This window comes from Bombina bombina, chromosome 3 (genome assembly GCF_027579735.1).
Source record: "Bombina bombina isolate aBomBom1 chromosome 3, aBomBom1.pri, whole genome shotgun sequence".
NCBI classification, from domain to species: Eukaryota; Metazoa; Chordata; class Amphibia; order Anura; family Bombinatoridae; genus Bombina; species Bombina bombina.
The window spans coordinates 134,910,762-134,937,679 of NC_069501.1; positions in this window are offsets into that span (position 1 = coordinate 134,910,762).

The following is a 26,918-nucleotide window of genomic DNA, read 5'->3' on the forward strand; positions in this document are numbered from 1 at the left end:
GTCTTTATGTGTGTTTGTAAGTGTATTTATGTATGTGTGTGTGTAAGTGTATTTATGTCTGTGTGTAAGTGTATTTATGTCTGTGTGTGTGTGTGTAAGTGTCTTTATGTCTGTGTGTGTGTGTGTAAGTGTCTTTATGTCTGTGTGTGTGTGTGTAAGTGTCTTTATGTCTGTGTGTGTGTGTGTGTGTGTAAGTGTCTTTATGTCTGTGTGTGTGTGTGTAAGTGTCTTTATGTCTGTGTGTGTGTGTGTAAGTGTCTTTATGTGTGTGTGTAAGTGTCTATGTCTTTATGTGTGTGTGTAAGTGTCTTTATGTCTGTGTGTGTAAGTGTCTTTATGTCTGTGTGTGTGTAAGTGTCTTTATGTCTGTGTGTGTAAGTGTCTTTATGTCTGTGTGTAAGTGTCTATGTCTTTATGTGTGTTTGTAAGTGTATTTATGTATGTGTGTGTGTAAGTGTATTTATGTCTGTGTGTAAGTGTATTTATGTCTGTGTGTGTGTGTGTAAGTGTCTTTATGTCTGTGTGTGTTTGTGTGTGTGTGTGTCTTTATGTCTGTGTGTGTGTGTGTGTAAGTGTCTTTATGTCTGTGTGTTATGAAATATACCAAAGAAAACCAGTTCAGCAAGACAAGGGCACAGCACATGACATATCTTGTGAATTATGTAGTATAACAATTATTTACAATATAGGCTGTACTATTAGAGGGCATTAAAGTCATTTTTTTTCCTGTTATGAATCTTAGAGGGGTTATTTTAAAATGTAATACATGTTTTGTATTTTCTTTCTGTAAGACATGTTTCTATACTGAGGAAATATAAATATATGTGTGTATGGTTGTCTGTCTGTATCAACCTATATTTATGCAAAACAATATTTTAATAAAATTAATTTTTATATGCATGATAGAAATTTTAAATTTAATGGTTAAAGTAAATTCAAATATTTTCTTTTATGATTGAGACAGAGCATGGAATTTTAAACAACTTTCCACTTTACTTCTATTATTTAATTTGCTTTACTCTATTGTAGTCCTTTGTTGAACAGCATACCTAGATAGGTTCAGGAGCAGAAATGCATTACTGAAGCTAGCGGCTGATTGGTGGTTGAAGATATATATCTCTTGACATTGGTTTACCACATGTCATCAGCGAGATCTCAATGGTGCATTGCTGCTCCTTCAACAAATGATACCAAAAGAATGTAGCAAATTTAATAAAAGAAGTCAATTTTAAAATTACTTAAACTTGTATGCTCTATCAGAATCACAAAAGAAAAACTGAGTTTCATGTCCCTTTAAATTTCCAGATAGCATAAGTAGGCATAGTCATGTCAAATAATAACAAGATATGAACAGTCATGTACCTTATATATATATATATATATATATATATATATACTAGAGTTGAACCTGAAGCTCAACTTGCTCAAGCTACAAATAAAATGTGTTTTTGCACTCCACCAATTACCTGTGTCTCATCATGATACTAAGACAAAAATGCTCATCCAGAGACAGAGTATATATTGTTAGTATTAAATCTATATTCACGATGCCCATCCCATGATTCTTCTATGAGATCAGACATGGATCTACTTTTTTGTGTGACTGTTGCAATGTAATTTCAAGGCAGCATGTGTGAGAAATATCAGGGAATATAAATTGGATTAGGCAGTAGGCACCATACTTTGGTGCCTATTTATATTCCCTGATATTTCTCACATGTTTGAAATTACATTGCAACAGTCACACAAAAAAAGTAGATCCATGATAATGAAGGAATCTATAAGTATAATTTGCAGCATTAAAGTAAAAAGTATGTTTTAAACATATTTTAATGGGCCTGGATTTCTAGATCTCCTAATCAGAGCAAGCATTTTGTTATCTGGCAAGAGTTTCTGTTACAATCCTTTAGACTAAAATCATCATGTTTACTAAGTTGACCAGTTTTCCAAGACACCATTTAAAGGGACATGAAACCCATATGTTTTCTTTCATTATTTAGAAAGAGCATGTAATTTTAAATAACTTTCCAGTTTACATCTAATAGCTGGCTTTCTTCATTCTTTTGATATCCTTTGTTGAAAATCATATCTAAATATGCTCAGTAGCTACTGAGCATATTTAGATATGATTTTCAACAAAGGATATCAAAAGAATGAAGAAAACCATATATCCTTTGTTGAAAATCATATCTAAATATGCTCAGTAGCTACTGAATGGTGGCTGCATATAGATACCTCATGCGATTGGCTCGCCCATGTGCATTGCTATTTCTTCAACAAAGGATATCTAAAGAATGAAGGCGTATCCGATTCCTAGCCACTGCCTCACCAGCCTCTGAAGTCATCGCACATCACTGGAGTATACCCCTAAGTGGAAATGTCAAAATGGGCCCAATTAGCCATTTTACCTCCCTGGTGTCATGTGACTTGTTAGTGTTACAAGGTCTCAGGTGTGAATGGGGAGCAGGTGTGTTAAATTTGTACTGTGCCAACTGTACTGTGACATACTGAAGCAGAGCATAATCTCCTCCCTTCGGAGACTGGGCCGCAGGGCAGTATTCCAACATAATAACGACCCCAAACACAACTACAAGACAACCACTGCCTTGCTAAAAAAGCTGAGAGTAAAGGTGATGGACTGGCCAAGCATGTCTCCAGACCTAAACCGTATTGAGCATCTGTAGGGCACCCTCAAATGGAAGGTGGGGGAGCGCAAGGTCTCTAACATCCACCAGCTCTGTGATGTCGTCATGGAGGAGTGGAAGAGGACTCCAGTGGCAACCTGTGAAGCTCTGGTGAACTCCATGCCCAAGAGGGTTAAGGCAGTGCTGGAAAATAATGGTGGCCACAAAAAATATTGACACTTTGGGCCCAATTTGGACATTTCCACTTAGGGGTATACTTACGTTTGTTGCCAACGGTTTAGACATTAATGTCTGTGTGTTGAGTTATTTTGAGGGGACAGCAAATTTACACTGCTATACAGGCTGTACACTCACTACTTTACATTGCAGCAAAGTGTCATTTCTTCAGTTATGTCACATGAAGAGATATAATAAAATATTTACAGAAATGTGAGGGGTGTACTCACTTTTGTGAGATACTGTATGTATATATATATATATATATATATATATATATATATATATATGAGCCTCTTTTCGGTGGACAGCTGTCTCAATATTTGTGAGAGTAAATCGTTTACATCTAAGGAATCTAATTAATTTAATTTTCTTGGTGAAATATCAAAGCTGATCTCATAAAATAATTTAATACAGTGTGCAATGCTGTGAATCAAATTTCTTGAGGGAGATTCAACATATGGAATAAAGCAAAAGCTGTCATAATTGTAAAGGATCAAAAACGTATTTTATTTACAGAATTAGTAAATCTGTTCCAAAAATGTAAATTATAAAAAGGAACATACTATGGGATTGATCATAATCATTTAGAAAAGTTTTTTTGGGGGGTTTTCTACAAAATTCACCATAAAAATCTATGGGAAATGTCAGAGATAAATAACCTGATAAGCATTTCTAAAGTATTGTGATCAGCCCCTCTAGTTGTTTAGAATATATATTATAGATTAAATGTTTGCTTTTATCACAATCTAAGATTTATCACATATATAAGATGAAGCATATGGTTTGACTTCCTTCATCAGAAAGCCAGAAAACAGAATATAATAAATTACAGGTGAGGTAAAACAGTGTTTCTCAACTGCGGTCAACTGTGCCCTGGTTCAATTATAATGAAACCTGGCCTGTTGGGGGTACCTGAGGGCCGCGGTTGAGAAACAATGATGTAAAGATCAAAACATGTATTTTGGATAAATTTGGTATTAAATGGATAAAGTTGAAAAAATGTTTTATTTAAAAATGACTTAACCCTGATATTTAGATAAGATTTCAAACTAGGGGCATTTGAAAGGGACATGAAACTGAAATGTAACTTTAATGATTCAGATAGAACATCCAGTTTAAAGAGACTTTTTAATTTACTTATCATTTAATTTGTTGTCTTGGTACACTTTGGTAAAAAGAATACCTAGGTAGGCTCAGAAAAAGCAATGCACTACTAGGAGCTAGCTGTTGATTGGTCACTTCACATACATGTCTCTTCTCATTAGCTCATCAAATGTGTTCATCAAATGTGTTCAGTTAGCTTCCATCCGTGTAAACAACAATATAATAACAACAGATTAGAACATTTTCTTTTTGCACTGTTTTGTTCCTTTTAGTGGATACACCTCTTGAAATCTGGTGGAATTTATGTTTATGTAAAAAGCTTGGGTTCCAGCTTCGCCATCTGAGAGCAGTAGTTATGAGTTTTACACAACAAAACTGTTATATAAAACTCATAACTAAACTGTCACAAAGTGCACTAAACACCCATAAACTGCCTATTAAAACCTAAAATGAGGCCCTCCCGCATCGCAAACACTATATTAAAGTTATTAACCCCTAATCTGCCGCTCCTGACATCGCCACCACTAATAAAATGTATTAACAACTATTCCGCCGCTCCCCGACATCGTCACCACTATAATAAAGTTATTAACCCCTAAACGGCCTCCCTCCCGCATTGCAAACAATATTTAAATATTATGAACCCCTAATCTGCCGTCTGCCCACATCGCCCCCCACTATATTAAAGTTATTAAGCCCTACACCGCCACTATAATAAACCTATTAACCGCTAAACCACAAGCCTCCCACAACGAAATATATTAAATTAAACTATTAACCCCTAAACTGAAAGCCCCCCAGATCGCAATAAACTAAATTAAACTTGTAATCCCTAAACCTAAAGCCCCCCTAACTTTATATTAAAATTACAATTTCCCTATCTTAAATTAAATTAAAACTTACCTGTCAAATTAAAAAAACTAACAATTAAACTAATATAACTATTAAAAAAACTAACAATTAAACTAATATAACTATTAAACTAAAATTAAACTAATTACCAATTAAATAAAACTAAAATACACATTAAAAAAATCCTAACACTACTATAAAAATTACAAAGTACCTAATTACAAAAAATAAAAAAGACTAAATTACAAAAAATAACAAACACTAAATTACGAAAAATAACAAACAAAATTATCAAAAATAAAAAAGAATTACACCTAATTTAATAACCCTATAAAAATAAAAAAAGCCAACCCAAAATAAAAAAAACCCTAGCCTACAATAAACTACCAATAGCCCTTAAAAAGGCCTTTTGTAGGGCATTGCCCTAAGTTAAACAGCTCTTTTACCTGTAAAGAAAATACAAAGACCCCCCCAACAGTAAAACCCACCACCCAACCAACCCCCCAAAATAAAAAGATTAACTCTAAAAAAAAACTAAGCTAACCATTGCCCTGAAAAGGGCATTTAGCTCTTTTACGAAAGGCCCAACCCCTAAACTAAAAAAAAGAAGAAAAAAAAAACCTAACCCGCGAAGATCCACTTACAGTTTTTGAAGTCCCACTTGAACAGCTGATTTGAACAGCCAATAGAATTTCAGAAGCTCTCATCCTATTGGCTGTTTTGAACAGCCAATAGGATTTCAATAGCTCTCATCCTATTGGCTGATTTGAATTTCCAAAATCGAATCAGCCAATTGGAATGCAAGGGACGCCATCTTGAATCACGTACCTTGCATTGAAGATTCAGTGTACAGTGGCGACCATATGAAGAAGATGCTCCATGCCGGATGTCTTCAGGATGGACCCGCTCTGTGCTGCCGGGATGAAGATAGAAGATGCCGCCTGGATGAAGACTTCTCGCCGCCTGGATGAGGACTTCACCGCCTGGATGAAGATGGTTCAAGCGGGACTTCAAAAACTGTAAGTGGATCTTCGGGGGTTAGTGATAGGTTTTGTAAGGGTTTTTTTGGGTGAGTTTTTTTTTAGTTTAGGGTTTGGGCTTTTTGTAAAAGAGCTAAATGCCCTTTTAAGGGCAATGTAAAAGAGCTAAATGCCCTTTTAAGGGCAATGCCCATAAAAATGCCCTTTTCAGGGCAATGGGTAGCTTAGGTTTTTTAGATAGCTTTCTTTATTTTGTGGGTTTGGGGGCATGGGGGTTTGTAATGTTAGTGGGGGTTTGCATTTTTTTTTCAGGTAATATAGCTGTTTAACTTAGGGCAATGCCCTACAAAAGGCCCTTTTAAGGGCTATTGGTAGTTTATTCTAGACCTAGTTAAAATAAATACAAACTTACCTGTGAAATAAAAATAAAACCTAAGCTAGCTACAATATAACTATTAGTTATATTGTAATTAGCTTAGCTTTTATTTCACAGGTAAGTTTGTATTTAGTTTTAAATAGGTATTATTTAGTTAATAATTGTAACTTTAATTTTGCTCTAGTTTAATTATGTTAAAGTTAGGGGGTGTTAGGGTTACGTTAGGGTAAGGGTTAGGGTTACGATAGGGTTAGGTTTAGAGGTTAATATAGTTTAATTTAGGTTGTTGTGATGTGGGGGGCTGTCGGTTTAGGGGTTAATAGGTGTATTTAGTGGTAGTGATGTGGGAAGCCAGAGGTTATGGGGTTAATAGCTTTATTTAGTGGCGGCGATGTCGGGGAGCGGCGTAAAAGGGGTTAAATAGATTTATTATAGTGTGGGCGATGTTGGGGTGCAGGGGAATAGGGGTTAAGAACTGTAGTATAGTGGCGGCGATATAGGGAGCGGCAGATTAGGGATTAATAACATTATGTAGGTTGCGGTGATGTCGGGGGCAGCAGATTAGGGGTGTTTAGACTCGGGGGTTTATGTTAGGGTGTTAGGTTTAAACTTATCTTTTTTTTCCCCCATGGATATCAATGGGGCTGCCTTACGGAGCTTTTCATTACGCGATCGCAGGTGTTAGGCATTTTTTTAGCCCTCTCTCCCTATTGATGTCTATGGGGGAAGCGTGCACAAGCACGTCAAAACAGTGCTTGGATTGTGTGCAGTATGGAGCTCAATGCAACCATATCACACGCACAAGCCGGCTGTTTCGAAACTTGTAATGGCTGCGCTAAAGGGGGTTAAATAACGCAACTTTTGTTGCATTCGTTAATTTCCCTATAGCGCACAAAACTCGTAATCTACCTGCTAATTAATTAAGGCCACATTAACATACAGTTGTGCTAATAAGTTTACATACCCTGGCAGAATTTATGATTTCTTGGCCATTTTTCAGAGACTATGAATGATAACACAAAAACTTTTCTTTCACTCATGGTTAGTGTTTGGCTGAAGCCATTTATTATCAATCAACTGTGTTTACTCTTTTTAAATCATAATGACAACAGAAACTACCCAAATGACCTTGATCAAAAGTTTACATACCCTGGTGATTTTGGCCTGATAACATGCACACAAGTTGACACAAAGGGGTTTGAATGGTAAAGTTAACCATCCTCACCTGTGATCTGTTTGCTTGTAATTAGTCTGTGTGCATAAAAGGTCAATGAGTTTCTGGACTCATGGGGAAAGCAAAAGAATTGTCAAAGAATCTGCGAGAAAAGGTAGTTGAACTGTATAAAACAGGAAAGGGATATAAAAAGATATCCAAGGAATTGAGAATGCAAATCAGCAGTGTTCAAATTCTAATATAGAAGTGGAAAATGAGGGGTTCTGTTGAAACCAAACCACGGTCAGGTATTCCAACTAAAATTTTAGCCACAACTGCCAGGAAAATTGTTCGGGATGCAAAGACAAACCCACAAATAACTTCAGGTGAAATACAGGACATGTGGTGTGGCTGTTTCAAGATGCACAATAAGGAGGCACTTGAAGAAAGATGGGCTGCATGGTCGAGTCGCCAGAAGAAAGTCATTACTACACAAATGCCACAAAGTATCCCGCTTACAATATGCCAAACAGACAAGCCTCAAACCTTCTGGCACAAAGTCATTTGGAGTGAAGAGACCAAAATTGAGCTTTTTAGCCACAACCATAAATGCTACATTTGGAGAGGAGTCAACAGGGCCTATGATGAAAGGTACACCATTCCTACTGTGAAACATGGAGGTGGATCGCTGATGTTTTGGGGATGTGTGAGCTACAAAGGCACAGGAAATTTGGTCAGAATTGATGGCAAGATGAATGCAGTATGTTATCAAACAGAACACCTCATTTTGCACTTCTTGATTAGAGTTTGATCCTTTGACAATTATTTTTCTTTCCCTATGACTCAGAATCCAGAAACGTCAGTGCAGCACTGGATGAAAGATGCAAGGGCCTGTCAGGAGTCCAGAAGCTAATTGACCTTTTATACACACACACTAATTACAAGCAAACAGATCATAGGTGAGGATGGTTACCTTTAATAGCCATTCAAACCTCTTTGTGTCAACTTGTGTGCATGTTATCATGCCAAAATCACCTGGGTATGTAAACTTTTGATTAGGGTCATTTGGGTAGTTTCTGTTGTCATTAGGATTTGAAAAGAGTAAACACAGTAGATTGATAATAAATGGCTTCAGCCAAACACTAACCATGAGTGAAAGAAAAGTTTTTGTGTTATCATTCATATTCTCTGAAAAATGGCCAAGAAATCATAAATTCTGCAAGGGTATGTAAACTTATGAGCACAACTGTAATGGCCAATTATGTATTATAGACTGCTGTTAAAGGTTACTTTTTCCTTTTTAACAGTTAACTTTGTTCATCAGTTTACATAGCACATATTTTTTCCATTTAGCACTTCCTAAATATCTTATAAAACAATGAAAAGAGCACTACAATGCTAAGGTTTAATCCAATAATTAATAAACAATATACAGTATCACAAGTCTTAATGATATAAATAGAAGTAAAATAATCACAACAATGATAATACAAAGGGATATCTCCCTTAATAAAAAATTAAAAAATATTTGTGACAAGTTAGTATTCTAAATAAGTATTTTGATAACTCCATTAATGGCTTGAAAAATTTGTTTTCAAAAAGTGATCCAGTAATAACTTAGAATGTACATCAGAACTTATTGTATACCCAGAACCCTAATTAATACTTATGAGTGGGTCTTTAACAAAACCCCAATAAGTATCACATAATACCCCAAGGAATGGGATTCCTGTGTCTCTCAGTGTATTGAAGTAAAGGTGTCACAGATGCTTCTGCCTTCACATCCATGTGATCAAAAGCCGCATATAAATTGCCGCTTTTCACTTCTGCTTGCGGCTAATTCAAATTCAATAACCTGTCACTTAATTGCCTGTATTATATCCACAGCTGGTTAAAACTAGGCAAAATAGTAAAATATCCTCTCCACATAGTGTGTTACATAGAGTCAAGTTAACTCTATCGCCTCTTTCCTCTATGGGAACGTCCAGAAGAGAGTTAAAGTTGCTCAGGTATACAATATATATCTATCAATGCATGTCACACTTGATAGGCTGCACAGAGGTTATTTTGCTGTTTTGCCAAGTTGCAATTAGCTGTGGATATAATTTAGGCAAATCATTCAAAGCTTAGATTAGATTTAGCCACAAGTTTGATTAGCAGCTTTGGATTACACTGGTACTACAAAATATGCATGTTTACACTGCACAAATTATCGTTTTACCACTGCCGAATTTTGGCCAAAAATTATGTCTCACAAAAAGAGACAGTAATGTACAAATGTGTGTAAAATTAACCATCTTGAGAAGTGTTAAACAATCTGTAATTTGCACATGGGCATGGCGGGTATACTGTGCATCATTGATTTAAAAAAAAAAATAATAAAAAAAAACCGTTTAGTCTATCATTGACAAAATACAGTTTTCTGATTTGGCAAGATTTTCTTCAGAAATAAAAAAGAACTCTGCTGGAAATTATCCTATATTATAAAAGACAAGAGTTTGTCTGAAGCCGTCATGCGCAGTTCAGACAAACTCTTGCAGCTGATCGCACGCGCAGGGGGTGAAACGCAGCGCGAGGACCCGGCAGCAGAGATGATCGCACGCGCAGGGGGTGAAACAACGAGAGAGAGAGAGAGAGAGAGAGAGAGAGAGAGAGAATAAATAAATAAATATCACACAACATGGCCCGTGTCAACGGGCTTTAGGACTAGTTTTCTATAAAAGGAAAGTGGCAGCAACTGATATCATCTATAGCGGAATTTTAACAATTCTCATACTGTAAATCATGAAACAGCTAAGTTAAGAGGTTTCAAATTTTATCAAAAGTTCTGTACAGAATGAGATTTGTTTTTGTAGAATAATGGCATAAAAAATCTGTTTTTTTTTTATTACAAAAAAAAAATCTTTAAAATAAAATCTGTTTAAAAGCCCGCTACTGTGACAGGTTTTAATATGTTTCAAAAAAAAAATTTAGAAAGCATATGTTAAGAACCTGTAATATTTATTTTAATATAAGATGGAAACACAATATTCTAGATATTGTAAACTGCAATTATTGAAACAGGAATTTTGGGATTTCGGAATTTTTTTAAAAACCTGTGCAAAAGATCTTGGTCGTCAACAAACAGGATGAAACAGCAAATGATTACATCTTGATTATAACTAAATAATTGTTGATAGATATTCCATTTAAAAAGATAAAAATCTTGTAACTTACAATAACAAACGTGCAAGTATGAAATAAAAAGAAACATTTAAAGAATGAGATTGCTATACACTATTTCTAGAAGTTACATTAAGGGCTAGATTGGCAAGAGTGGCATGTAAATGATTTTGCAAAGGTTTCCGCAAGCATTTGTGCCCCCTTTCAATTGCGATGATATTATAAGTTGAGCGGAATCGCAATTTCACTAGCGCAATCTTGATTTACGTGAGAATTCTTACTGCGATTTCAGAGATGTGGTTTTGCAAAATTAAAAAGTGTCACAAAACACATCAAAAATACATTACAAAGTACAGTTACACTCATATTAACAACGTCTAATAAAAAATTATTCTACAAAAATATTGTACACAAAAGCTATAAGAGCTCAAAGATATGCGATCTCGGGTGTTAGAAAAAAAAAAAGCCGCCGAAGGGCTTTAACATTGAGATACATACAAATAGATGTCTAAAGATGTATATGTATATATATATTTTTATATATATATATATATATATATATATATATATATATATATATATATATATATATATATGGGTGAGAGAGAGGGATGATGTGTATCAAGCGCTGTCTACTAAATAAAATATTTTTTTTAATAATTATTTTTAAAAATATTCAAACATTTAATTTTTTAATTTTTAAAAAGTTTGTTGGGAATATATATGTATGTTGTAGGTACCCTTAAGCTGCTATGCTCTATGTGTTATACTTGATACCACTAACAAGTATGGTGATTGTAATGGAAATGTAGGAAAAAGAGGGAGCGCTATAAGGACCTACCTATAAAATGAATAAATACAATTCTAATGTATAAAATAATAATTGACGCTTGGATATAATGTTGGTAAACTGTATGAATGGAAATACAACTAGAATGGATCCAGTGTCTATTTTTAGACCCACCCAGAGGATGCTGGAAGAGTATATATAGAGGGGTACTTATCAAGCCGTCTACTTTACCTGCCTTTGCCGGTCCAATACGCCCGCCTAAGCTCGCCTACCATCGCGGCCGCGGACCTGAATACGTTCGCCTAAGTTGTCAAAAAGCCGTGCAACAAGTACTGGCCGATGAGCAGCGGATTGTGATAGTTATCACTCATCCGATCTCGCTGCTCTTCAGCTTTTTGACAGCTTTATTGATAAGCTGTCACTAAGCACCCACACTAACTACACTGTTCTACACCCTATACCGGTGCCCCCTGGAGCCCCCCGCAACTAAATAAAGTTACTAACCCCTAAACCGCCGCTCCTAGACCCCGCCGCAACTCTTATAAATGTATTAACCCCTAAACCGCCGCTCCCGGACACCGCCACCACCTACATTATACCTAGTAACCCCTATCCTGCCCCCCTATACCGCCGCCACCTATAATAAATTTATTAACCCCTATCCTGTGGATCCCGGACCTTGTCACACCTAAATAAATAGTTTAACCCCTAAACCGCCGCTCCCGGACCCCGCCGCAACCTATATTAAACTTATTAACCCCTAATCTGCCCCCCCTACACCGTCGCCACCTCTAATAAATGTATTAACCCCTATCCTGCCCCCCCTACACCGCCGCCACTGTAATAAAATGATTAACCCCTAAACCTAAGTCTAACACTAATCCTAACACCCCCCTAACTTAAATATTAATTAAATAAATAAAAATAAATTTAACTCTTATTAACTAAATGAATCCTATTTAAAACTAAATACTTACCTTTAAAATAAACCCTAATATAGCTACAATATAAATAATAATTATATTGTAGCTATCTTAGGATTTATTTTTATTTTAGAGGCAACTTTCAATTTATTTTAACTAGGTACAATAGCTATTAAATAGTTATTAACTATTTAATAGCTACCTAGTTAAAATAAAGAGAAATTTACCTGTAAAATAAATCCTAACCTAAGTTACAATTACACCTAACACTACACTATACTTAAATAAATTATTCCTATTTAAAACTAATTACTTACCTGTAAAATAAACCCTAAGATAGCTACAATGTAATTAATAATATATTGTAGCTATTTTAGGATTTATATTTATTTTACAGGTAACTTTGTATTTATTTTAGCTAGTTAGAATAGTTATTAAATAGTTATTAACTATTTAATAACTACCTAGCTAAAAGAAATACAAAATTACCTGTAAAATAAATCCTAACCTAAGTTACAATTAAACCTAACACTACACTATCATTAAATTAATTAAATTAATTAGCTACAAATAACTACAATTAAATACAATTAAATAAACTAACTAAAGTACAAAAAATAAAAAAGCTAAGTTACAAAAAATAAAAAAACTAAGTTACAAACATTTAAAAAATATTACAACAATTTTAAGCTACTTACACCTAATCTAAGCCCCCTAATAAAATAACAAAGTCCCCCAAAATAAAAAAATGCCCTACCCTATTCTAAATTAAAAAAAGTTCAAAGCTCTTTTACCTTACCAGCCCTTAAAAGGGCCTTTTGCTGGGCATGCCCCAAAGAATTCTGCTCTTTTGCCTGTAAAAGAAAAATACAACCCCCCCAACATTAAAACCCACCACCCACATACCCCTAATCTAACCCAAACCCCGCTTAAATAAACCTAACACTACCCCCTGAAGATCATCCTACCTTGAGCCATGTTCAACCAGCCGACCACCGATGGAACTGAAGAGGAGATCCGGAGCGGCAGAGTCATCATCCAGGTGGCACTGAAGAAATATTCCATCCGATGAAGTCTTCATCCAGGCGGCGCTGAAGAAATCTGCCATCCGATGAAGTCATCATCCAGGCGGCGTCTTCAATCTTCATCCATCCGGAGCGGAGCCATCTTCAGAGGAGCCTACGCGGATCCATCCTCTTCTTCCCGATGACTAACGACGAATGACGGTACCTTTAAGTGACGTCATCCAAGATGGCGTCACTCGAATTCCGTTTGGCTGATAGGATTCTATCAGCCAATCGGAATTAAGGTAGAAAAATCTGATTGGCTGATTGAATCAGCCAATCAGATTCAAGTTCAATCCGATTGGCTGATTGAACTTGAATCTTATTGGCTGATTCAGTCAGCCAATCAGATGGCTCCTCTCCACTCCGGATGGATGAAGATTAAAGACGCTGCCTGGATGATGACTTCATCGGATGGAAGATTTCTTCAACACCGCCTGGATGATGACTTCATCGGATGGAAGATTTCTTCAGCGCCGCCTGGATGATGACTTCATCGGATGGAAGATTTCTTCAGCGCCACTTGGATGATGACTCTGCCGCTCCGGATCTCCTCTTCAGTTCCATCGGTGGTCGGCTGGCTGAACACGACTCAAGGTAGGATGATCTTCAGGGGGGGTAGTGTTAGGTTTATTTAAGGGGGGTTTGGGTTAGATTAGGGGTATGTGGGTGGTGGGTTTTAATGTTGGGGGGGTTGTATTTTTCTTTTACAGGCAAAAGAGCATAATTCTTTGGGGCATGCCCCGCAAAAGGCCCTTTTAAGGGCTGGTAAGTTAAAAGAGCTTTGAACTTTTTTAATTTAGAATAGGGTAGGGCTTTTTTTTTTTTTTTTTTAATTTAAATTTTTTATTGAGGTTATGAGAAAAGTTACATAACATAGTCATCCGATAATAAAGATAACATAATTCTGAAAGATACATCCTTATTACAGAGACATAATCATAAACCAAAGAAGTAACAGGTCTTTGAGTAAATTCTATATGCCTTTGGAGGGAAACGTGTAAAATAGTCATAGGAAATGTATCTATGTCCCATATTCAGAACTCCCTTATGAAAAGGCAGACTTTTACAACAGATAGGAGGCATATGAGATTGCTATAGGTACCCATGCAAAACAAGGATGTCAGTAATGGAATATGTGTGTGTACATAAAATAATAGAACCTAATTTTTATAATTTATATATAGGCGATGTGGCCCACATCTTACTGTGTAGGGAATTGATAATATTATTTATTCTAATGGGATTGAGGTAAGTGTGGGACAGTATTTGTTTGGACGTTTTTCGGACCAAGGTGGTCAAGAAGGGGGAGAAAGAGTTCAGCGGGCAAGAGCCGCTCAAGTTAGAAAAGGAGGGGGATGAAAGGGAGTGAGGGGCGGAGCTATCTAGATGCCAAATTAACAAAGTGCATGGGGCTATTAGAGGGCTTATTATCAAGTTACAGATATGGGTTCTATAAGTGGGGCATTACCTAGGGAAAGTTTGGGCTAGGAGTGGGAAAGTCTCATTAAGTACATGATCTAAAGCATATTTCGGGTGAGACAAGTGAACATCTCATTTAACACAGAGCCTTAAACGTAAGAAACTGACATAATAATTATAATGAAACACTAAAATAAACCTTGGTCTTCTTCAGGTACATCTAGGGTTCATACTCTATACAGTGTAAATACATAGGGACAGAACAGAGGGTTGCTCAAATTAGTCCTAGATTTAGTACATGAACAGTGTGAGAAGAAAGACTGGACACAGCTAACTAAGTAGAGCTATGGCATACTATTAAATATCACAAGATATAAATGAGAAATAATGGATACACATAAAAAACCATATATCGTTTTAAATGAGCTTCTAAGTCATTAAATACCGCATGGACAGCAGCCAACATATTAACCCCTGACCATAGTGCAGGCTAGGCCTAGACGTGTAGGCGAGCATAGGTAATTGGTCAATTCATAGCTGTACACTTAGGGAACGTAACAAAGGAGTGTGCTACTACTGAGAGGATTTCCCATTTGTAAAAGACACTTGTAATGGATAACATGCCAGTTTCAGGAGGAGGCTGCTCATCATTTAACATGCTCTAGAGGAGGTTAATTTCATTTTAACTATGGATATTTAAACCTAGCCACAGTAGTCTAAACTGTCTCATCTACCCATATCTGTATCATAAGCACCTATATAAGTGATGATATGTACCATGTCACAGTTATTCCTTTACTAGGTTTAACAAGTGAAACTGCAAGTTATATGCAAGTATTAGGGGTTAAGGTGTATCTTCTCTAGGAGGGGGCTGAATAGGAATAGTTTGCCTAGATGAGAGTCACACATAACATTCCCTAAGGGTCCTCTGAGGAAAGAGCTACACCATAGCTAGTGTAGAAATGTGTACTTATGGTAAATGAATGAAAGGTGTCAGAAACCAGTTACAGGAGCTTATTGTGCACAACAAATATGGGGGAGAGAAAGCAGTATAATATATTGATAAACATGAAACATTAATAAAAAAAAGCTAAGTACCCTAAAAGTTCGTACTGAAAATGAATTAAAAGTCATAAAGAAAGCAGTCATTTCAGTGGACCGAACAGGCTAATAGTAGTGGACCTGTATGTTTTTCCAACTTAACCAACCCCTGAACACCTCTGGCCATGCATAGAGTCCAGCATGTTGTTCCAGCTAGCATATGGGAGCTCAATTGAACCAGCTGCTCTGGAGGCTGTGCGGTGAGTACAACCTGGCAGTTGTTCTGTGCGGGTCCCCAGGGACCTCAGATCAGTATTAAAGGCTCTCTGTTTAAGCCCGATTGTAATGAAGAGTGACCACCCTGTATTGCTCACCTCCGCTAAGCCTGCAGTATCAACAGCATCGGCAGCAAGTTCCAGAGTAGTCGAAACTGTCCAAGAGCCGGCAATCAGACCCCACTTATGTGAAACGAAAGTAGCTGGATGGCGGTAAGATGGTAGTGAATTGCTGGGAGTTACTCTTGTAAATGAGATCCTTATTAGCTGGGGATAGTGAAGCAGGGAACTTCACGACTGCAATACTTGGCTCTGTGCTCTGAAGGGTATCATATGGGAGAGGTGCCGTGTGAGCCCGTGAAGAGACCGCATCTGCTTCACCCACAGAGAAAAGCTGTAACCTCGGCTTGCTATTTTCTGAAGGACCCTGCTGTAAATAGTCAGTTTCTAGTATGGGAGTTAGTATACTTGCGCTGTGCTTGGTGGTCTCGCAGTTCCCAGTGGGTGTTACATCAGCCGCCATGTTAGGTGTTGATTCGACCTCCATTGCATAGTGATCTCTGATTATGGATGTCAGGTCCTGAAAGCAGTAATCCATCTTCTTTTCTAATGCATCCAGTAATGCTTGTATCTGTCTGCCTAAATCTGCCATATTTAGCTCAAAAGCGGAGGATACTGTATAGATTAGGCTGCAGTTGTAGGATAAGCAACCACTTCTGCCTCGTGGTCCCTCCAGTCGGCGCAGATCCAAGCAGATGTTTTATTAGGTGCTAAAGCCTTGTTATATTAGGCTCTGGAAAGGCTGCTCTCTCTCTCTCTCAACCTATGCATCAAGGGCTGAGAAGGGAAATATAAATTATGTCCTCTATTAAAAAAATTTTTCGTTAGTTCTTTGAATTTTTTGCAGGAGCTCACAAGCAGTACGTCTTGTCTCCTCTGTAGTTAGCTCCGCCCCCAGGGCATTTTTTTATTTTGGGGGGCTTTGTTATTTTATTAGTGGGCTTAGATTAGGTGTAAGTAGCTTAAAATTGTTGTAATATTTTTTAAATGTTTGTAACTTAGTTTTTTTATTTTTTGTAACTTAGCTTTTTTTATTTTTTGTACTTTAGTTAGTTTATTTAATTGTATTTAATTGTAGTTATTTGTAGCTAATTAATTTATTTAATTTAATGATAGTGTAGTGTTAGGTTTAATTGTAACTTAGGTTAGGATTTATTTTACAGGTAATTTTGTATTTCTTTTAGCTAGGTAGTTATTAAATAGTTAATAACTATTTAATAACTATTCTAACTAACTAAAATAAATACAAAGTTACCTGTAAAATAAATATAAATCCTAAAATAGCTACAATGTAATTATTAATTACATTGTAGCTATCTTAGGGTTTATTTTACAGGTAAGTATTTAGTTTTAAATAGGAATAATTTATTTAAGTAAAGTGTAGTGTTAGGTGTAATTGTAACTTATGTTAGGATTTATTTTACAGGTAAATTTCTCTTTATTTTAACTAGGTAGCTATTAAATAGTTAATAACTATTTAATAGCAATTGTACCTAGTTAAAATAAATTGAAAGTTGCCTGTAAAATAAAAATAAATCCTAAGATAGCTACAATATAATTATTATTTATATTGTAGCTATATTAGGGTTTATTTTAAAGGTAAGTATTTAGTTTTAAATAGGATTCATTTAGTTAATAAGAGTTAAATTTATTTTTATTTATTTAATTAATATTTAAGTTAGGGGGGTGTTAGGGTTAGTGTTAGACTTAGGTTTAGGGGTTAATCATTTTATTACAGTGGCGGCGGTGTAAAGGGGGGCAGGATAGGGGTTAATACATTTATTAGAGGTGGCGACGGTGTAGGGGGGGCAGATTAAGGGTTAATAAGTTTAATATAGGTTGCGGCGGGGTCCGGGAGCGGCGGTTTAGGGGTTAAACTATTTATTTAGGTGTGGCGAGGTCTGGGATCCGCAGGAAAGGGGTTAATAAATTTATTATAGGTGGCGGCGGTATAGGGGGGGCAGGATAGGGGTTACTAGGTATAATGTAGGTGGCGGCGGTGTCCGGGAGCGGCAGTTTAGGGGTTAATACATTTATAAGAGTTGCGGCGGGGTTTAGGAGCAGCGGTTTAGGGGTTAGTAACTTTATTTAGTTGCAGGGGGCTCCGGGGGCGCTGGTATAGGGGGTTAACATGTTTAATATAGTTGCGGCGGGCTCCGGGAGCGGCGGTTTAGGGGGTAATAACTTTATTTAGTTGCGAAGGTGTCGGGGGGGCAGATTAGGGGTGTTTAGACTCGGGGTACATGTTAGGGTGTTAGGTGCAGACATCTCCCATAGGAATGAATGGGATATCTGGCAGCAGCGAACATGAACTTTCGCTATGGTCAGACTCCCATTGATTCCTATGGGATCCGCCGCCTCCAGGGCGGTGGTTTGAAAACCAGGTACGCTGTGCCGGAAAAGTGCCAAGCGTACCTGCTAGTTTTTTGATAACTAGCAAAAGTAGTCAGATAGTGCCGCACTTGTGTGTGGAACATCTGGAGTGACGTAAGAATCTATCTGTGTCGGACTGAGTCTGGCGGATCGAAGCTTACGTCACAAAATTCTACGTTTGCCGGTATCTAGGGCTTGATAACTAAGGCGAATCAGCCTCGCCTCAAATACGCTGTGGAATTCCAGCGTATTTGAGGTAGACACGTTGATAACTACCCCTCATAATCTTAAGGAATATATTGAAAAATATATAGCAAATGTAGGACTCACTATACACTCGCTGTAGTCACTAGTTTTTTAAAACAGCTTTGTGTTGTGAGTTCTAATAATTAAAATATGTGTATATTTATTAACACCTGCAATCGCGTAATGAAAAGTTCCGTAACGCAGCCCCATTGATATCCATGGGGGGAAAAAAAGATAAGTTTAAACCTAACACCCTAACATAATGGACTCAGATATTGAGTCTGCAGTGAAACAATTGATGAACTATATATAGTTATATTTTTATTTTTATTCTGGGTCTACAAATCTTTCCATTCATACGGTTTTCCACATTAAATACAAACGTTGATTATTATTTTATACATTAGAAATGTATTTATTAATTTTATAGGTAGGTCCTTATAGCGCTCCCTCTTTTGCCTACATAAATAAATAAATATATATATATATATGTGTGTGTGTGTGTACATGTGTATTAATGTATTTATATGTGTATATATGTATTTACAGACATATATACACATGCAAACGCATAAATATACTGTATATGTACACATATATAGACATTTATAGAAGTGCATAGGAGTCTCTTGCCATAAAGTAGATGAAAACCTTTAAAAACATATTTATGCAATATTCATATTTTTAATTATTTGCTGTAAATATTTCACATTCCAATGTTCTGTACATAGCAGAATATGTTCTAAGTATCTGTAAAAAGAAATTCATATATATATATATATATATATATATATATATACACAGTATATATTTGTATATATCTATACATATATATAATCAACTATATATATAGTTATAAATATATATTTGTTTTAAAAAACATCAGATAAATGTAGAAATATTTATTTATGAATAAATAGAATATATTCTGTTAGGTAAAGAACATTGGAATATGAAATATTCATAATTTCATGTCAGGTTTGCGCTAATGAGTATATATCATGGTGTTTGCGCAAGAGTGGGATGTTTTATTTAACTTTTTTTCTCCATTGACTTCTATGGGGGAATGTGTAAACGCAATCGCAATACTCAAATTTAGACTTTTTGTGCGATTTGGGTTACCGTTGAAGAAAAAAACTTTACTTTGAACTTGTAATACCAGCACAATCCGACTAGCAACGAAAAGAAAATCCTAACGGAGTTTTCACTATAGCGAAAACGGAAAATACCGCTCAACTTGTAATCTGGCCATAAATATATATATATATATATATATATATATATATATATATATATATACACACACATATAAATGTCTGCCCTGCACAATACCGTTGAACTATACAATAGCAAAAAATACTTGCAAATATGATGAAAATGCCGGTTTTACTTTTTCACCTGCTGAGTTTCTCACAAGCTTGTAAAACATAATGCAAAGTATGTAAACTGTGTGTAAATTGAAAAAATATGCAGGATTTTGTAAAGTGATATTTTTATCAGTTTAGAAGTGAACTGACGATTATCAGCAACTGTATAAACGCGGCCTAAGCTGTAATATTGACTGTTGCCGGAGATTGTCAACTTAGTTTTGTGACATTTATTTAAAGCTTAAAATGTCAGCTTGTTTATACATTGGCAGTGTGAGAAACTATATGCTTTAAATTTTAAATTATGGTCTCTGATGGAAAAGTCAGATTTTTCCAGAGTTTTTCAGAGAGTTCATAAGGATATTAAGGTTTTAGTTTTAGATATTGATTAAAATGACTTTGGCTTCTAGTGCTTCATCAGCAATTGCATATGCTAGGAAGAAGGGTGGGAACACAGTTTAGTCCAGTATTTGAAATTAGTTTGGGGTAGTAAGAGTGAGTGGAAAGTGGTTTAAATTTACTTTACTACACTTGAAAGACATACGGCTAGATTACGAGTTGTGCATTAGGGTAAAAAAGCAGCGTTAAGAGGTCCTAACGCTGCTTTTTTATGCCCGCTGCTATTACGAGTCTTGAAGGTTTAGGGTCACCACACACTTCTTTGGCCTTACCACAAAACGACTTACGTAAACTTCGTAAAGTCTTTTTTCTATGGGACTTCCATAACGCCGGTATAACGAGTCTGTCCTGTGAGGCCAAAAAGTGAGCAGTACACCCTCTACCTCCAAGATCCCTAACGCATTTAAAAGTCAGTAGTTAAGAGTTTTATGGTACAACGCCGTAGCATAAAACTCATAACTAAAGTGCTAAAAAGTACACTAACACCCATAAACTACATATTAACCCCTAAGCTGAGGCCCTCCCGCATAGCAAACACTATAATAAAAATTTTAACCCCTAATCTGCCGCTCCGGACACCGCCACCACCTACATTATATTTATGAACACCAAATCTGCTGCCCCAACATCACCGACACCTACATTATATTTATTAACCCCTAATCTGCTGCCCCCAATGTCGCCGCAACCTACCTACACTTATTAACCCCTAATCTGCAGCCCCCAACGTCGCCGCCACTATAATAAACATATTAACCCCTAAACCGCTGCACTCCCGCCTCGCAAACATTAGTTAAATATTATTAACCCCTAATCTGCAGCCCCCAACGTCGCCGCCACTATAATAAACATATTAACCCCTAAACCGCTGCACTCCCGCCTCGCAAACATTAGTTAAATATTATTAACCCCTAATCTGCCACCCCCAACGTCGCCGCAACTATATTAAAGTTATTAACCCTTAAACCTAAGTCTAACCCCAACCCTAACACCCCCTAACTTAAATATAATTTAAATAAGTCTAAATAAAACTCCTATCATTAACTAAATTATTCCTATTTAAAACTAAATACTTACCTATAAAATAAACCCTAAGCTAGCTACAATATAACTAATAGTAACATTGTATCTAGCTTAGGGTTTATTTTTTATTTTACAGGCAAGTTTGTATTTATTTTAACTAGGTAGAATAGTTAAACCAGGGGTGTCCAAACTTTGCTCTCCAGAGGTTTTGCAACTACATATCATGGGAAATGTAGTTCCAAAACCTCTGGAGAGCAAAGTTTGGACACCCCTGAGTTAAACTAATTACACCTAATCTAATAGCCCTATCAAAATAAAAAAAGCCCCCACAAAATAAAAAAAAATTAAGAACAATTAAATCAATTAAATTAGCTAAAGTACAACCCCCCCCCACTAAATTACAGAACATAATAAACAAATTACAAGATATTTAAACTAATTACACCTAATCTAATAGCCCTATCAAAATAAAAAAGCACCCCCCCCCCCCAAAAAAAAAAAACCTAGCCTAAACTAAACTACCAATAGCCCTTAAAAGGGCCTTTTGCAGGGCATTGCCCCAAAGTAATCAGCTCTTTTACCTGTAAAAAAAAATGCAACCAATCCCCCCAACAGTAAAACACACCACCCACACAACCAAACCCCCAAATAAAATACTATCTAAAAAACCTAAGCTCCCCATTGTCCTGAAAAGGGCATTTGGATGGGCATTGCCCTTAAAGGGGCAGTTAGCTCTTTTGCAGGCCCAAAGTCGCTAACCTAAATATAAAATCCACCTAATACACCCGTAAAAAAACTAACCCCCTGAAGATCGACTTACCGGGAGAAGTCTTCATCCAAGCCGGGCCGAAGTCCTCAACGAAGCTGGGAGAGGTATTCATCCAAGCCGGGCGAAGTTGTCCTCCAGATGGGCAGAAGTCTTCATCCAGACGGCATCTTCTATCTTCATCCACCCGGTGCAGAGCGGGTCCATCTTCAAGACATCCGACATGGAGCATCCTCTTCATCCAACGACTAAAGATGAATGAAGGTAACTTTAAGTGACGTCATCCAAGATGGCGTCCCTTAGATTCCAATTGGCTGATAGAATTCTAATCGAAATTAAGGTAGAAAAAATTGGAACAGCCAATAGAATGCGAGCTCAATACTTTTGGCTGATTGGATCAGCCAATAGGATTGAACTTCAATCCTATTGGCTTATTGCATCAGCCAATAGGATTTTTTCTACCTTAATTCCAATTGGCTGATAGAATTCTATCAGCCAATCGGAATCTAAGGGACGCCATCTTGGATGACGTCACTTAAAGGTACCTTTATTCATCTTTAGTCGTCGTATGAAGAGGATGCTCCGCGTTGGATGTCTTGAAGATGGACCCGCCAGATGGATGAAGATAGAAGATGATGTCTGGATGAAGACTTCTTCCCATCTGGAGGACCACTTTTCCCGGCTTGGATGAAGACATCTCCCGGCTTCGTTGAGGACTTCGTCCCGGCTTGGATGAAGACTTCTCCCGGTAAGTCGATCTTCAGGGGGTTAGTGTTAGGTTTTTTTAAGGGTGTATTGGGTGGGTTTTATTTTTACATTAGGGACTTTGGGCCTGCAAAAGAGCTAGCTGCCCTTTTAAGGGCAATGCCCTTCCAAATGCCCTTTTCAGGGCAATGGGGAGCTTAGGTTTTTTTAGATAGTATTTTATTTGGGGGGTTGGTTGTGTGGGTGGTGGGTTTTACTGTTGGGGGGGTTGGTTGTATTTTTTTTTTGCAGGTAAAAGAGCTGATTACTTTGGGGCAATGCCCCGCAAAAGGCCCTTTTAAGGTAGTTTAGTTTAGGCTAGGGGTTTTTTTTTTATTTTGTGGGGTCTTTTTTATTTTGATAGGGCTATTAGATTAGGTGTAATTAGTTTAAATATCTGTAATTTGTTTATAATTTTCTGTAATTTAGTGTTTGTTTGTTTTTGTACTTTAGCTAATTTTATTTAATTTAGGTAATTGTATTTAATGTAGTTAATTTTTTTAATTATAGTGTAGTGTTAGGTGTTAGTGTAACTTAGGTTAGGTTTTATTTTACAGGTACTTTTGTATTTATTTTAGCTAGGTAGTTATTAAATAGTTAATAACTGTTTAATAACTATTCTACCTAGTTAAAATAAATACAAACTTGCCTGTAAAATAAAAATAAACCCTAAGCTAGATACAATGTAATTATTAGTTATATTGTAGCTAGCTTAGGGTTTATTTTTTAGGTAAGTATTTAGTTTTAAATAGGAATAATTTAGTTAATGATAGTAATTTTATTTAGACTTATTTAAATTATATTTAAGTTAGGGTGTTAGGGTTAGACTTAGATTTAGGGGTTAATACATTTAGTATAGTGGCAGCGACGTTGGGGGCGGCAGATTAGGGGTTAATAAATGTAGGTAGGTGGCGGCGATGTTAGGGACGGCAGGTTAGGGGTTAATAATATTTAACTAATGTTTGTGAGGCGGGAGTGCGGCAGTTTAGGGGTTAATATGTTTATTATAAGGTATGTAGGTAGGTTGCGGCGACATTGGGGACAGCAGATTAGGGGTTAATAAATATAACATAGGTGTCGGCAATGTTGGGGGCAGCAGATTAGGGGTTCATAAGTATAATGTAGGTGGCAGCGGAATCCGGAGCGGCAGATTAGGGGTTAATAAATATAATGCAGGTGTTGGCGATGTCGGGGGCGGCAGATTAGGGGTTAATAAGTGTAAGATTAGGGGTGTTTAGACTCGGGGTTCATGTTAAGGTGTTAGGTGTAAACATAAATTTTATTTCCCCATAGGAATCAATGGGGCTGTTGAGTTTTTTGCAGGTGCTTGACTTTTTCTCAGCCGGGTCTCCCCGTTGATTCCTATGGGGAAATCGTGCACGAGCACGTACAACCAGATCACCGCTGACTTAAGCAGCGCTGGTATTGGAGTGCGGTAATGAGCAAAATTTTGCTCAACGATCACTTCTTGTCTTTTAACGACGGGTTTCCGAAAACTCGTAATAACAGCGATGTAGGTAAGTGAGCGGTGAGCAATAACTGCTCGGTAGCACCGCATAGCCTCTAACGCAAAACTCGTAATCTGGGCCATAGATTTTAATATAAATGTTAGTAGTGAATGCTAAGTCAAGTCCTATGGGTGGAGTTGCAGGAACTCAGAGGTGGAGTCAATACAAAGAAGGTGCAGTCTTTAGAGTGGGAGGAGTTGTTGTGTAGTTGCAGTGCAAGGTGTGTCATGATTCACTTTCTTATACCAAAGATTCTTATGGAAGGGAGTTCTTCATAAGGTTGAAATGAGACCAAGAGCACTGGTGCTTGACTGGACATTTCATCTGGAGTGCAGATTTTTTTGCAATTAACCTCATGTTATCTTTTTTCCCTATAATACAGTGATGCATTATTTACAAGATAATTTGATCTCTTGACATTTGTCTCAATTGCAAACTCATTGTAATATAAAAGGTCTTTTACCCTTTTCTTTCTAAATTACGTCTGTGAGCTATACTAGTAACTGTGTCCTTATAAAGTAAATGAGGATGCAAATGAAGCAAAGAATTAAATCATTAACTAGAACATAATGATAATGATTGTGTAAGAATTTTACATTTCATGAACCTAACTACATTTCGCTTGATGGCTTTTCTCACAGCTTGAAACAAACCTTACATTGCACTAATACTTCTCTGATTTGCTACTATTTGAACATGATAAATTAAATACACTTAGCATTTCCAATGGTATCATGACATTGAAGAAATAATATGTGAACAAGTGTAAATCAAATTGGGCCAGATTACAAGTGGCTTGCTAAAGTTTGCGTACAAACTTTATTGAAATATCGTGGGCACGTCAATTAGCGCTTGTATTACAAGTTGAAAGTAAATGCATTTGTTCAAGCGCAATTGTATTTAATGCGCGTCGGGTTAGCACAACTGAAGATCTTGCGTAAAGGGTTAGGAGTAAAATAAAAGTTGCACCAAACACAACATAAATACATTAAAATAAACTGTTATACTAATATAAACACTATCTGATAAACATTATTCATAGAAATATAATTAAAACATTTTTATAAGGGTTCCATGTATTTGACTGCAAAGGGCTAAAATGTAAATTTGTGTTTAAATAATAATAATTCTATAATAATGTGTTTTACTGTAAATATTTATCATTCCATTGTTCTTCACAAAGGCAATACATATCTGTATTTATCTATACCTGTATATATTAACATTATCAGATATACATAGAAATATATATTTAAAAAAAAAAAAAATTTTAATGTGAAGAGCATTGGAAGGTAAATATGCGTAACGCGCTTTGGGTTGTTCACTTTAGGTCTAACACGGGTCAGGTTAGTGCACATGAAGAATTAGTTATCTTAAAGGGATATTCCAGCCCAAATTGGAAACCACATGGATGCATTTTGGTATTGAACACAAGCAATTTTGTAATATACATGCATTAGCAAAAATGCTTCTAATAAAGGCTATAGTTGTTTCAAAAGTGTATTTAAGTATGCAACGTGCACCAGCATTTTAAACACAGCACTTGCTTAGAGAGCCTAAGGTGCTGGTACAATCTGGTATTTACTCAATGTGTTAATTGCTGACATGATACAAGCCCCTGTGATGATCTGAGCAGCTGCATTATTTAAAATGTGGGTACAGTGACAATATCTAACTATGCTTCACATGCACGTGCAGAGAAAAATGTTACCACTAAAACAGTGATAACTCTTACTAGAAGCATTTTTACTAATACATTTATATTGCAAATTAGTTTCTATTCAAATATGTAATTCATCTATGTGCATTTAGATTTTGACTGGAATGTCCCTTTAAGGTGCAATTTGTAAATATTAAATATTGTAAAAAAATAATAGTATTTCTTCTTAATAATAATTATAGTTAATAAAATATACCTATATAATCTATCGATTTTTTGAATATTTTAGTACATCTATAATAATTATTTACATTCATTTTTCTTAAATTCATTTGAAAGGCATCAAGTTTGAAAACATGGAGTAAAGCTATGTGAGGCATATTACATTGCTCTTATAACAGATTGGAAGAGAATTAGACCCCATTGTGTGTTACTTTTCATTTCAAACCTCATGATATAACCATTACTGGTGTTTTGCCCTCTATGAGCCAGACGATCAAAAACTCTCTGGCATGGAGAGATATTACGCAAAATCTTTGAGGGCTTTGCTTGAGTATTATATTGGAATGTATGTGTCTCCTTCACATCCACAATCCCACATAGTTAGATAAACAGCTCACAAGCAAAAGTTTGCCTTTAAAAATTATTTTAGGAAGCATGCTGGGCATGTGCATTTGTGATATTCAGCAGCAAACTAGTAGGGAAGATGGTGGCCACCAGCGGCATTCAGGTATTTTCTTAGCCAGATTTCTTCTTGTGAAAGCGC